Genomic DNA, 15,042 nt, shown 5'->3' on the forward strand with positions numbered 1-15,042 from the left:
CGCCTTTGAATGGTTTACTCTCCTCTTTTTCCTCTTCTGACATTCAAAGCATGGAAACAAAAACAATGGATCACAGGTTTTCCAATTTATCGCTCTCCAGCTACCTGAATAATGTACAGATAGGAAACGTTGTTCGACCACGTTAACAGTACCCAGCAGGGCTTAGGAAAGTTGGAATGGAAAGGGGGCGGGGGCGTATCTCAACTCATTCTGACTGTTTGTCTTAGCCAAGCCAGCTCTTCTAATTCTCCGACACGGTTAGCTGCGCACCTTATAGAGAAACCCAGCAATCCGTAATGCTGTGTAAGCAGACAGAGAAGGACTGGAGATACAAATATGATCAGCGCTCAGATTGATTATTCAGGGAAAACAGGCTACTCTCAGGCACCAGTGGAGCTAAACATTGCCGACATTGAGCTAAATTATTGGCAGAGCAAGACATTAGACAGAAAAAAGGAGTTACAAAGGACAATAATATAGTCCATGTTTAGCGAACAGGAAAGAATATTTGGCCTCATGTTCATAGCATAGTCTCTGTGGGTTTTTAGTCCAAAATATTATATGTACTACGTAAGAATTATTTTAAAAATCAGATGTTTCTTTCCCAGCATAACTTACCATTGTTTTAGGTGACTGTCTTGAAGGTAGCACACTATATAACCTATGCTTTTCCAGAATGAGGATGCATCGACTATGTCAGAAGTCATTATGTAAAAGTACACATGATTCATTCATCCATAGTCTACTCAATCTAAGTCAGGGTCCAAGGCTCTGGAGCCTTTCCCGGCCTGCAACAGATGGAAAACATAGTATTTATATCTACATAACATTTAGGGTCCTGGAGGTATCCAGGTAGCGTAGTGATCTATTCTGTTGCCTACCATAACGGGGCTCGCCAGTTCGAATCCCTGTGTTACCTGCGGTTTGGTCAGGCGTCTCTACAGACACAAATGGCCATGTCTAGTCGCTGCACTAGCACCTCATCTGGTCAGTCGGGGAGCCTGTTCAGAGGGGAGGGGGAACTAGGGGGAATAGCGTGATCCTCCCATGCTCAAAGTTCCTCTGAGGAAACTCCTCAGTGTCAGGTGAAAAGAAGCGGCTGGTGACTTGACTTCATATGTATTGGAGGAGGCATGTGGTAGTGTACAGCCAGCCCTCCCCGGATCAGTAGAGGCTGTGGAGCAGTGATCAGGACAGTTCGGAAGAGTGGGGTAATTGGCCGAGTACAACTGAGGAGAAAAAGAGGGGAAAATCCAAAAGAAAGAAAAAAATAGGGTCTCCAATTCTCCTAACATGCATGTCTACAGGTAGGAAACTCAAACAGATACTGGGAGAACATGCAAACTCAATGATGAAGGGTAGGGGTCCAACACAGGACCCTCTTGCAGTGAAAGAACAATGATAACCATTTAGCTACCATGCAGCCCCCAGCACATCTGTCATGATTTCTAAATTGTGGATAGTTCAGTTTGTAATGACCGAAAATGTTTTTCTTTTATCTCAGCATATCAAAATTTTACTCTATCATTTCTATAGTCAGATACCCTATCCTTTGGTCAGTCACTCACTATTTCCCTCAATTTCTATCACTTTCACTTGACCTTACCACTTGAAGTAATTCCAAGGTGAAGCGTTCTTTCAGACACCGTCATTCTCTTTGGCTGTTCCAACCGACTTGGCGGTGCTGAACCAAGTCAAAACATTTCGAGACCCACGACGCCTGCATGTTACACTTGGAGACCAAAGGTAAGTAAATGGTGCAGCAACACCGCAGGCTCACCAGCCATTATCATTACAGGGCTGTCTATAATAATGATTTGACCTCACCAAGGTGCTCTGTCATCTTCAATCATGTCTGATGATTTCTGTTGATTGGAGGCCAAGCCTGCCCTTCACTTACACTCAGAAATCAAGGAAGCATTCCCATTCTGTGACCCTAAAAGACGGAAAGTACCATCCTGCTCCTTGGGAATAAACCACATAGGCAAAATCAAAACGTATTTATATACAAACACATTTTTGGTGGGTGTTCGACTCCGCCAAGGTTGTCCCTTGTCTCCGATTCTGTTTGTGATATTCATGGACAGGATCTCAAGGTGCAGCCAAGGTGAGGAGTGTGTCCGTTTTGGGAACCTCAGAATTGCATCTCTGCTCTTCGCAGATGATGTGGTTTTGTTGGCTTCATCAGAATGCGACCTCCAGCGTGCACTGGGGAGGTTTGCAGCTGAGTGTGAAATGGCTGGGATGAGAGTCAGCACCTCCAAATCAGAGGCCATGGTTCTCTACCAGAAAATGGTGGATTGCTCCCTCCGGGTTGGGGATGAGTTGTTGCCTTAAGTGAAGGAGTTCATGCATCTCGGGGTCTTGTTCACAAGTGAGGGTAGGATGGAGCATTGAATGAAGATTGACAGGCAGATTGGTGCAGCATCAGCAGTAATGCGGAAGTTGTACCGGACCGTTGTGGTGAAGAGGGAGCTGAGCTGGAAGGCAAAGCTCTTAATTTACCAGTCAATCTTCATTCCAACCCTCACCTATGGTCATGAGCTTTGGGTAGTGACCAAAATGGTGAGATCGCGGATACAAGCGGCTGAAATGAGTTTCCTCCATATGGTGTCTGGGCTCAGCCTTAGAGATAGGGTGAGAAGCTTGGACATCCGGAGGGAGCTCGGAGTAGAGCTGCTGCTCCTTTGTGTTTAAAGGAGCCAGTTGAGGTGGTTTGGGCATCTGATTAGGATGCCTCCTGGGCGCCTTCCTTTGGAGGTTTACCGGGCATGGCCAACTGGGTGGAAACCCCGGGTAGACCCAGAACTCACCAGAGGAACTACATGTCCAATCTGGCCTGGGAATGCCTTGAGATCCACCAGGAGGAGCTGGATGGTGTTGCTGGGGAGAGGGATGTCTGGAGTGCCCTACTTAGCTTGCTGCCACCACGACCCTACCACATAGAAGCGGCTGAAGATGAATGAATGAATGAATGAATTCATATCAATACAGATGTAGGAAAAAAATGTTTAATATATGGCAGTACAAGCTTGTTTCGTGCGTCGCGTACGCATATTGATATTCCGCTCATTTGTTGAGCACTTTTATCAACACCAATGACAGTTTCCGAAAAGAAAAAAAAACGCTATATATATATATACTTAGCACAAAAAGTAAGGAAATTTGTGTTTGGTAGATTATTTCTTTGTTGTAACAATGTTTTTTGGCAATAAATCTTATACCGTTGGAAAGCCTGTTTATTTTCCTTTTAAATGGTGCCACATTTGTAAGGAACATGCATTTGTGGGATGAGCAGCAGAGCTGAGTATGTGGGTTGCGCTCATGAAACATTTGCCAAATCTTCTCTGCCAATGCCAAACAGCTTATTTTGCTGATGCTATTGACTCTTGTTTTGAGCTTCTGGTAACCCAGGTGCTGACAATCAGCTGCCTGATATAAGATTTATTGCCAAGAAGTATTGCTACAACAAGGAAATAATCTACCAAACACAAATGTATCTACATTTGTGCTAACTTATATATATATATATATTTCGCCATTGACACGTGATCAAACATGTTTTCTTTTCATTTTCAAACAATACCAGACTAGTATATCTTATCAATAAACCATAATAAAATCATGTTGAATCTTTTAATTTTGAAATTTGCAGTATTTTTTTAACCGTAAATGTGCAGTTGCTGTAGACTGAGTACAAACAATCGATCAATTAACTCAAGGCTCATCCCCATGAGTGCAAACAACCAAAACCTTTCAACAACCTTAGTTAACTCGAGGCCCCTTGAGTTCGACATTTTTTCCCTTCCCCGACGGTATTGACTTCAAGAAGGTTCGACTGTATATGTATATGTATATAAATTCTATTGAAAGAACAATAACAGAAACCAGCATCATATTTGCCCTTCAACCTTCGAGCCAGTTGTGAGGAAAGGAGTGTGTGAGAATGACAGAGACAGACACGGATTTGAGTACGAGGAAAGAGCCAAGAGGAGCCGAGGATGGCAGTTAATGAAAACAAAGCCTGCATACCCTTATGCTTTGAATTGCTCACTCGTCTTATATGTCCCTTACTTCCCCATGCCGTACATCCACTCCCCAGCTACTGTCACTGCTATAAATATCACTTATCACGCTAACTGACTTCTCTCTTGAGAGGGAGACGAAGAGACGAGGAGAGAGAGAGAAAAGAGATCGGAAAATACTGGCACAGGTATGATTGCTTGCTAAGAAAAATGGCATCCATCAACTTAAGCTGAGTTCCATATTCATCATGATTGCGATTCACCCATGCATGCAGAAGGATGGAGGGGGGGGAGATACTAGCTGGTCATGCCTGCTCTGCACCTGCATATTTTCAACCACCTTTTCTTATTCGCACAACCTTTGCTGTAGTGAATAAGTGCAAGTGGTGGCTGGGGTTGTGCTGTTGGAGGAGGCACAGAGAGAGAGAGAGAGAGAGAGAGGGAGAGAGAGCAGAAGGAGAGAGAGCGAGAGATCATGTTAAGTGTTTGTGTGTGTGTGTGTGTGTGTGTGTATATATATATAAATATATATAAGTGTGTGCGTTCGTACACTGCTATGCAGTATGCACCCACACGTTCATACGTTGATGTCCGTGACTGAAGGTGTGCATGCACATACTACATGCTGGTAGTTTGCCCATATGCATGCACATGTGCACGTACGATTGAACAAATGTATATACTTTCATGTGCATACATTTGTTTGTCAGTCCATTAAATAAAGCTGCAGTAGTCTCCAGGTCCCTTCATCTAGTGTGAACAAAGTCTGGATGAACAGATCCTCGACCCCCAGTCCACCCAGCGTGACTTGAAAACGCTGGGGGAGCCTGCTCAGGTGTAAATCCAACTATAAGGCCCAGTCTTGGACCGAACACCACAGGGGGGCATCGGTAGGAATTCCAGCTCAAGCCCAGCCTTCTGCTTCCCCTCCGCCTCACTGGTACACCGCTAATTGTATATTCTCAGTAACATTTGGCATCACGCCACAATTTCGGGGTGCTCTACTATCCCTAAATATCTGAGCAACTCAGAGGCCCAATTATTCCAGGGTGGACTCTCTCGTGATATAGCCAACACATTTTCATTCTAAGGTCATCCTATATCAAAGCTTTGGTAAAATCTCATGGCGTCAGCATGTGTTTGCACAAGGTACCCTTCTGTGTATAGATACGCCGGGTGTTCAATAGACTCCAGTATGTAACCTCCTGTGGACGCTGAGTGTTTTCTTTACATGGTGGTAATGATCCCCCCCCCCAAATATGTTACTAGTGACATTAAGGCTTATTAGTGGCTATTTTTATTAGTGAGGCTGCCATACAATGTGTTTTTTTTCTTCTTCTTTAGGATCCCCCCTCCCACCATTTTTTTCTCCCCAGTTGTATCTGGCCAATTACCCCACTCTTCCAAGCCATCCCGGTCGCTGCTCCACCCCCTCTGCCAATCCGGGGAGGGCTGCAGGCTACCACATGCCTCCTCCCGTACATGTGGAGTCACCAGCCGCTTCTTTTCACATGACAGTGAGGAGTTTCACCAGGGGGACGTAGCGTGTGGGAGGATCCATCTATTCCCCCCAGTTCCCCTCCCCCCCAAACAGGCAGCCCAACCAACCAGAGGAGGTGCTAGTACAGCGACCAGGACACACACCCACATCCGGTTTCCCACCCGCAGACATGGCCAATTGTGTCTGTAGGGACGCCTAATCAAGCCTACACATGGGGATTCAAACCAGCGATCTCCATGTTGGTAGACAATGGAATAGACCACTACACTACCCGGACAACCCACTATCTGTTACCTTTATATCAACTCACAAAAGCAACTCAAATATGATTTGAAAATTGTATTACCGCGTTCTTCCAGACATTTAAATGGAAAACCATCTATTCCCTTTAATAAAAAGAATAAAAATAGACCTCCTTTTGTTCACTATAAAGTGCCACATTTCTCATGTTTAATTGCAAATATTTTTTATCAGTTCACTTAGAGTCCTTCATGACCTTTCAATTATGAACATGAACCATGTGCATGTATGCATCATCACCTTGGATTTACAGGGCTCTGCCTGTGTGCGCTCGGTGGTTTAGAAACGCTCCGCTTTAAAATGTTCACATGCGAGGCGTATCCTAGAGATGGAGCTATGAATCGATGGTTTCACTTTGCATCCATGATATTGGATCGCCGATCATTAAATCGATACATCGATCCAGATCGATGGATTGTTACCCCCCCTACTTATTAATATAAATATATTGTCCTGAAACATCCTAGGGAAAAAAACAGCACTGTGAAATATCTGGAACTGCCATGTGATTTTGTCAAAGATTAAATGTAGGGCAACCTGGGAATGACACTGGGTTGCTATACCAGCCGGCAGAATCATGGCAGGGCCGGGGTGGCGCAAAACCAGTTTTCTTTTCCAAATAGTTTCTCCGAGCACCCACCGACCCCCCCCCCCCCCCGTCCTCCATCACCAACAGCCCCATCTACCACCTTGCCTGCAAACTTTGTCCGCCTTTTGTGCAACGAAAGAAGGGAGGGAACACTGACTGAAAAGACTGATTGTGTTTAGTTCTGAGCTGGGGCTTTTCCATTTTCCATATCTTGGTGAAAGCAACAACGCCTGTGCTGCAGCCACACATTGAGTGCTTGGGGAGAATTCCTACAGGAAAAAGATAAGGAGGCAGTGGAAGGTATTAGAATGCCACCAGCTGATTGTGAATACTAATTTAATATTCAGTAGAATCCCACAAAAAAAAAAAAAAAGTATTGTGAAGATAGAGTCTGCATGACCATGCTGTAGCTCCACCTGAGGTCTTATCATACCTATAGTCGCACAAAACATAGCAAACCAAAAGCTCCACGGCACAGAGCTAAACAAAAGGCATGCGCAACACCACAACTTTATTTTGCTGTGTTCTCATATCTGCGTTCAGTGTCTCTCCTCGGCTTCATATTAGCGGCAGACACTACATTTACAATGCATTCGTAGCTGCGTTCTAATCCTGGAAATTCACTCAGACACAGCGACGGCTCAGCTACAGATATGTCAGTGTCATAATAGAAAACAAAAAGACCACATTTCCTTAGGTGTCAGAGAAAAGCAAAGCCAATCAAAGCCTCATATATAAATTCCATGAGTCCCCAACAAAGCAATAATACATCAGGAGGCTTATTTGTTAGGGTATAATACAAGAATATAATATCCCTCTTTCTGAGGGCCTGGCGAGGACAAAAGCAGCAGGGGTCTGTACCAGGAAACTGCATTTGTTTAGTTTTGTGTGTGTGTGTGTGTGTTTTTGTTTGTGTTTGTGTATAACAGCAGAGCCTTTGCCTCTTTACGGTGTTTTGTTGAGCAGAAAAGACTAATGCTAATGAAATGGTAATGGACTGGAGCCAGGTTAGATATTCATAGTGACTACTGAACAGTAGGACGTGGTAATTGGCCCATATGTACCTGCGCGCGCGCGCACACACACACACACACACACACACACACACACACACACACACACAAATACACCCTTTTTAAAGGTGAGTATGCCATTCCTAACACCTTTTGAAAAAGTTGTACAATGAAGATGCAACAGCCGGCATTCATGCTTGGTGGCGTTAAACACCCTTTTCACAGTGTTTCAACTCAAAACTTTCGACAACTCCTTCTTACCATGACTTTTCGATCAAATCACACAGCAGTTGTTATTCACAAAGCCCACAACTGCTTGCTGCCGCTTCTAAACCTTTGAGGATAATTTCTCAGCTCTCCCCAGAATCCGAGTCTTATGAGGAAAAGTGGAATAAATGGGAATTGGCGCTGCGAGAGTACCGCTCTGTGAATTGCCTGGGCCGGAGTTGCCTTTGGGCCCTGAGTGAGCCATAGCTCTTTCAGTCTACTCGCCTGGCGAAGTGCTATAAACTTCAAGTCTTATAAGGTACCTCTGGGATGTTAAACTCAGAGTTAGTTCAAAGTGCGTTGTGGCCCAAATCTGATACAGATCAATACACTTTGGCGACGGCATGGGTTTGAGAGCAGGAGCCAACAGCGAGCTACTCTCTCCCCATCTTTGGCCAAGACTGCCATACCATGATCACTGACCCAAGAGAAGGTTTTGAAGTGCTACCGTTTTAGTGCATGTCCCTGAAAATGAACTAATGCCAACCGTAATGCCCGCCAAAGGAGCATGTAAAAAACATTGAATCTTTTTTTTCACCTCTTGCATTTTTTATGTGCATGTTGGAGCAGATATAATAGTTTTGTATGATGTGTCTTTTTCCACATAACAAAACTGTTTTTTGGTTTATTTAGTCTAACTGAGCTTGTGTAAATTCTGGTTTATTCTTAGTGGGAATACACATTCCTTGTTCATCTCATATGCATATGATGTGTGATATGTTTCTTTATCATAAGATACAGCTTAAAAGTATAAAAATCAGGGGGTGTCTGGGTGGCGTGGGGTCCATTCAGTTGCCTACCAACGCAGAGATCGCTGGTTCAAATCTACGTGTTACGTCCAACTTGGTCGGGTGTCCCTACAAACACAACTGGCCGTGTCTGCAGATGGGAAACGGATATGTGGGTATGTGTCCTGGTCACTGCACCGGCACCTCCTCTGGTCGGTCGGTGCGCCTGTTCAGGGGGCGGGGGCAGGGGTGGGACTAGCGGGATCCTCCCGCATGCTACGTCCCCCTGGAGAAACTCCTCACTGTCAGGTGAGAAGAAGCGGCTGGCGACTCCACATGTATCAGAGAAGACATGTGGTAGCCTGCAGCCCTCCCCGGATCTGCAGAGGGGGTGGAGCAGCGACCGGGACGGCTCACAAGAGTGGGGTAATTTGTCAACTACAATTGGGGAGACAAAGGGGGGAAAAAAGAACAAAAACAGTATGTAAATCAGTCAACATAGAAAAACCAATGAACCATAACAGAATATTTAGGTTTTTAGAAAGGCTGTTATCGATCATCATCGGCAGTCACTCGGGGTCACATACGACTGTCCTCCTTCTAGGTCCTTGTGGATATCCCTGTGGGAGGATGCTTGTGTGTGACAGCTTTTTACATGGAGTGGCTGATGTGCCTGCAGCCACCACGTGGTCCTTGGCAGGGGGTGGCCGAAGTCTAATGGCATGGAGAACCAAGACGACTGGGGACCACCCTCTGTCGCAGCCTTCATCCACCTTCACTGGCACTGTCTTCCTCCAGTTCCACCGCTGAAATCTTTGTTGGATCGTACTTCATCTAGAACTCCTCCTTGACCTATCTGCCTTGGGTTACCATACCAGGAGCCAAGCTCCGGAGGACATAGCTCTTGGGATCATTTGTACATGCAAGCTTCTCCACCACAGCAAGGCGGTGATCCAGGAGTAGTGTTTGCATTGTGATCGATAAATCTATGCAAAAGTGACGATCTTGGTCGAAAAACCTGCTGAGCATGGTAGAGGCCCAAATCTGAATGCTGCCATATCCATCAATCCCTGGCAAGGTTTGCTTTTCAAGGATACAAAAGATTATGCATTCCTTAAATGTGATTTATGAAAATTGGCAGATTTTGTTGTGTTACCTCCCACAGCTACGCACATCTCCATAGTTCTCCTCCCTGCAAATTACTGAGGTAAAAGTATTCACTGCTTTGTTGAAAAATTGTGAATGAGTCTGGAGTAATCTATTGGCTGACACACAGCATGACCGCTGTTTCGTGTCTCTCTGCTCCCCTTGCACACTGCAGAACATGGCGATATGCTACTGATGATACATGAACGTAATTACACTTTCTGGATTATTTTGCCCAATAGGCCAAATGAATGGTAAGAGAAAAAAAGAAAAAGCAGCATGCCTTAATTAGCTTCATCCATGAGCCGAGGAGTCTCTATTTTGCAAGAGGAGGCAACATAACTGCTTGGAGTTGATATCAATTTCGAACACTGTTGATGAATTGCTTTGAATGGGCATGCATAGGGGTCAGAATGACTTTAATGTGTCTCCTCTGTGCAGCGGAATATGGCCAACCATTATTAGGCAATTGTGCTCCCTGTCACACTCTGAAGGAGAGGAGAACATCAGGTCTGCTGAAACCACAGTATGATCCCCAAATGAAGGATTGCAATGAACTCTGGATAAAGAGAGTGATGATGGTTCATGAATGATATGCAAAGAGGTCTGAAGTGCTGGATGAGAGGAGAGATAGGATAAAGGACCAGGGGTAGAAAGCTTGACTGATAACGCAGTGGATTATTGTTCGATCCGCTACACCGAGGTATGTATGTGTGTGTGCAAGGTATGTGTGTGTGTGTGTGTGTGTGGTAATCCATTTGTGATTCCACACTTACTGATTAAAAAAGTGTCCTTGAGCAAGACACTGACCCCAAACGGCAGCAAAAACTGTTGAAAGGCAGGCACCAATGAGATATCTGGCAGTAGCTATATCTGTTCGTAAAGGATATGTAAGCATGAATAGAAAATTTTATCTTTTATTTTTAAGAAAATTAGGTATTTCTCATTCTCTTTCATCTGAAGCAAATATTTGAATGTCAATATCAAATACTGGTGAAGATTATTGTCCAAACTTCAAACCTCCAAAGCGATGGCTCATTGTGATTGAAATATCCGTACATTATGCTGTAAAGCTAAAGTTATATCCTATTCATCAAGGATGCAGGCTATAACTTCTGAGCCTATGTTATACTGTAAAACTGAAGGCAGCCTGGGTGTCCGGGTGGCATGGCGGTCTAGTCTGTTGCCTACCAACACAGGGATCGGCGGTTCGAATCCCCGCGCTACCTCCAGCTTGGTTGGGCATCCCTACAGACGCAATTGGCCGTGTCTGCGGGTGGGAAGCTGGATATGGGTATGTCCTTGTCACTGCACTAGTGCCTCCTGTGGTCAGTCAGTGGGCGGGAGGGGGAAGTGGGGGGGGAATAGCGTGATCCTCCTACACGTTACGTCCCCCCTGGCAAAACTCCTCACTGTCAGGGGAAAAGAAGTGGCTGGCGACTCCACGTGTATCGAAGGAGGCATGTGGTAGTCTGCAGCCCTTCCCAGATCGGCAGAGGGGGTGGAGCAGCGACCGGGATGGCTCAATAGTGTGGGGTAATTGGCCAAGTATAATTGGGGAGGAAAAAAAAAAGAAGAGGAAAAATCCTAAAAAAAAAAAAACCCCAAAAAAACAAAACAAAACAACGCAGCCTAAACTGAAACGTTTTTACCCAATCTGCCACTCGGAGCGTGTCAATATCCCACCATGAAGCAAGGATATCTGAACTGCATTACTGGTGCATGATCTGCACCGAGGCATATCATCTAGTCCAAACACTGTGCGGCTGTCTCAGCCATATTAAGCAAATCTGTTTGGCTGTGCAAAGAATATTCCCACTGCGTTTCAAGTCGCCAAAATTTTCAAGAGTTTCTCACACACACACACAAAAAAAAAACAACACTTTATGCACATTCGGGGCCAGAATGCCATCCACTGTTACTTAAACATTAAACAATTTCATACTCTAAGCTAAGAACTAAATCACAGTGTCTATCAAAGCACGAGCTTTAGTCAGCCTGCCCACTTAATTGGCTGCCATTTCCGCAGCAGCTGAGCAGAGAATGAGAGGAAGCCATTCGTTTCAACCCTCATCCACTGCAGTGCTTAAACAAAGCAGCATATCAAACAGTGAATGCACATTGAGGGCAAAAAAAAAAACCCCACAGAGGAATATGAGATGATAAAATATGTACATTGCTACGTAGCTACCAACTGTTTTCAACCGGCAGTGTGCGCTAACCCAACCTTCCCCACACACGTACGCTTTTTATCACCTCAGGCCCCTGCACCCATGCAGCCACTCACTGACAAACTGTATGTGCAGACACGACACACATGTAACACAAGTCTACATGAAGACCTGGGAACCCACACACACACACCGCACAAATGCGTGCATGCAAAAAACCCTATATGACTGTAGCATTTCCATGGATGGTAATTATTCCCCCCAGAAAGAGGGGTAATAACTGCCATGGCGCTGAAGCCAGCATTTAAGTATTCAGACAGCTGTATTAATATTTAATATTTTCACAGGATGCAATTACAGCCACCAAGATTAAACAATGTATACACTGGCCCATTGGACAAGCCTCATTTACCAAGCGCAATTGGATATATAGTATGTATATACATTTGAGAGAGAGACAGAGTGAGAGAGAGAGAGAGAAAGAAATAAAGAAAATAAGAGACTGAAACACAGACTGGCAGAGAGAGAGAGAGAGAGAGAGAGAGAGAGAGAGAGAGAGAGAGAGAGAGAGAGAGAGAGAGAGAGAGAGAGAGATGAGAGAGGGTGAGAGAGATAAAGAAAGAGAAGAGTAAGAGACTGAAATACTGAGACACTGGCAGAGAGAGAAAGAGAGAAAGAGAGAGGGCGAGAGAGAGAGAGAGAGAGAGAGAGAGAGAGAGAGAGAGAGAGAGAGAGAGAGAGAGTAGAGGGAGAGAAAGAAGCTGAATGAGTACAGCACCACCAGGACCATTATGGATGCATATGGTGTCATCAAAGCAGTGTTGGTAAATTGTTATTAAGGTCAGGGCTCTGGTACACCCACTCTGAATAATAAAGGCCTGTCATGAGGTTTGCTACCACACAACAGTAGGAGCTGGGCTACGTGGAAGCAACACAACTAGCTAGCTCTCATCCCTATAAACTGACGTTATACTATCCAGTCATCATACTGTGGATATGAGGCAGATGATCTGAACCACTCTCGGGCATCAGATCACAACAGGTTAATACACTAAGGGGATTGCACAATTCTCAAGTGTATTGTATTTTTTTTTTTGACGTCGGTACGTTGCAGGGCCAAGAGATCAGGCTAAGAAAAGTCAAGAGAACAAACAAGCCGGCCTAAGATAACAAGCATCAGCCTATCTGACAGGTAGACAAGCCAGCCTATTATGCCCCCACCCAGCCATCTGAACGCCCGGTACAGGGCTTTCTGCTTCCCTGGAAACAAATAGAGCGGTCCAGTTTTCAGTACTACAACTCAAAACGCTCAAGGGAATTAGCATTTTGAAGCAATGAGGTTTCCTCTACTCTTTTTCTCATGCACGTTTTAGAAATGTCAACTTCGCACCAACTTATCAACAAGCTTTAGACCAGTGTTTCTCAACCGGGGGTCCGCGGACCCCTAGTGGTCCGTGGTGTAATTGCAAGGGGTCCGTGAAAATAAAATATCTTTAAAAAAAGATCCTATGACATTTATAGAAATAGGATTATTTTACTCAAATGTGACTGAGACCTTTATCTACCTAAACTATAAAGGGTAACAGGACTTTTTTCTCTAATTACATCTGTTTCACAAGTGTAATTTATTGTATTTTAATGAGATCTCGCTCCTGTTTGCATTGTTAAAAGTTACTCCATAAAAATTCTGTTTTGTTACATCTATCTGAAAGTTACTGAATACATATTCTGTTTTGTTACATATATCTGAAAGTTACTGCATAAGAATTCTGTTTTGTTAACTATATCTAAGTTACAACTGAAAGCTCTTATTTTTGCCCCAAAGAGTGAATAAATGCTATAATGCAATTTAAAATGCAGTTTCTACTGTTTCTATCAAATTGCAACCCCCCTCCCCCAAGATCAGGTGGAGGGGTCCTCAGGGTAGATCAAAAATACGCAGGGGGTCCAGGACCCCAAAAAGGTTGAGAACCACTGCTTTAGACACATAAACTTCCCATCAGTTTTCACTGAAAATGAAGTTCGTTTTTAAGATTATTTGAAGAACAAGTGGGTGGGGTTGGTCATGCAAGGTAATAAATACCAAGGGTAATTGAAGGTCAAGTCAGCGTAGTTTTCTGTGACTGGCAAACAAACCTAACACCAAGTGGAGTTTATCATTGTTGCACCCAATCTTGATCATGTCGCGCAAACCGCCACTAAAGGCAGAAACAAAATTGGAGGCAGTCGACGTGGCGTTTTGAAATACAGCCCACCAACAGTTTTAAATGGCCAAATGTGCACCAATAGTGTTACTGGTAAGTCACACTGTCTTGACTGCTCCTACTCAGAACTTCTCTCATTTCTGGGACGTCAAAAGGACCCAGAGTCCAAAACGCAGCTGGTTTTATGGTTTTGCAGGCGTAAATGACCTGTCTGGAGGCCTGCAGTGCACCATAGACGTGTTAAATAAGTCAAGGCAATTATCGCTTTCATTCCATCTCAGCTGTAAGGGTCTAATAATTAATAAATGAGTAACTAACTAAATAAATAAATGGACTAGAAGAATACTATACAACACTTGCTTCCACAACAAGGGAATTCTTGATGCTTGATCACAACCTGTACTGCATGGCGGGTCGCTTTCTGTCTCAATGAATTTACCAAGCACTGTTCTGCTGACGAGATTATAGATTATTGACTATTGCAAATGGTTCCCTCACATGTCTTTTCGCTCTCTCTGAATGATGTCTTCTTCTTTATCTTCCCCCATATATGTGAATGGTGTGATGTGAGTCTCCCCTGTGTGCATGTGCAGTTTGTCCTCCTCCCAGGTCTCCATGGTGACGGTGGTCGCCACCTGGACACTGCTTGGCATCCTCCTCATCATATTCTTTATATGTCTTACAATTCAGTTATAATTCTGTTATCCTCTTTCAATGTTGCATTCTGTATATTGTGTTTTATTCTGTACAAACAACATCCATTGCACATTATCCATCTTGGGAGAGAGACCCCCCCCCCTCTGTTGCTCTCCCTGAGGTTTCTTGCTATTTTTTCTCCCTTTTAAAGGTTTTTTTTTTTAGGGAGTTGTTCCTTATCTGATGCGAGTCTCTAAGGACAGGATGTTGTATTGCGGTAAAGCCCACTGAGGCAAATTTGTAATTTGCTATAATGGGCTATACAAATAAAACTGACTTGACTTGATGTATTACGTTGTGATGGCAGTGGGACTTTCACAGTGAAGCTGGTCTACGGAGTTATAGGAGGACAATTCCAACTCTAAGATGACATTAAACATTCAAGTAGCCGTTGTCATAATA

This window comes from Lampris incognitus, chromosome 8 (genome assembly GCF_029633865.1).
Source record: "Lampris incognitus isolate fLamInc1 chromosome 8, fLamInc1.hap2, whole genome shotgun sequence".
NCBI classification, from domain to species: domain Eukaryota; kingdom Metazoa; phylum Chordata; class Actinopteri; order Lampriformes; family Lampridae; genus Lampris; species Lampris incognitus.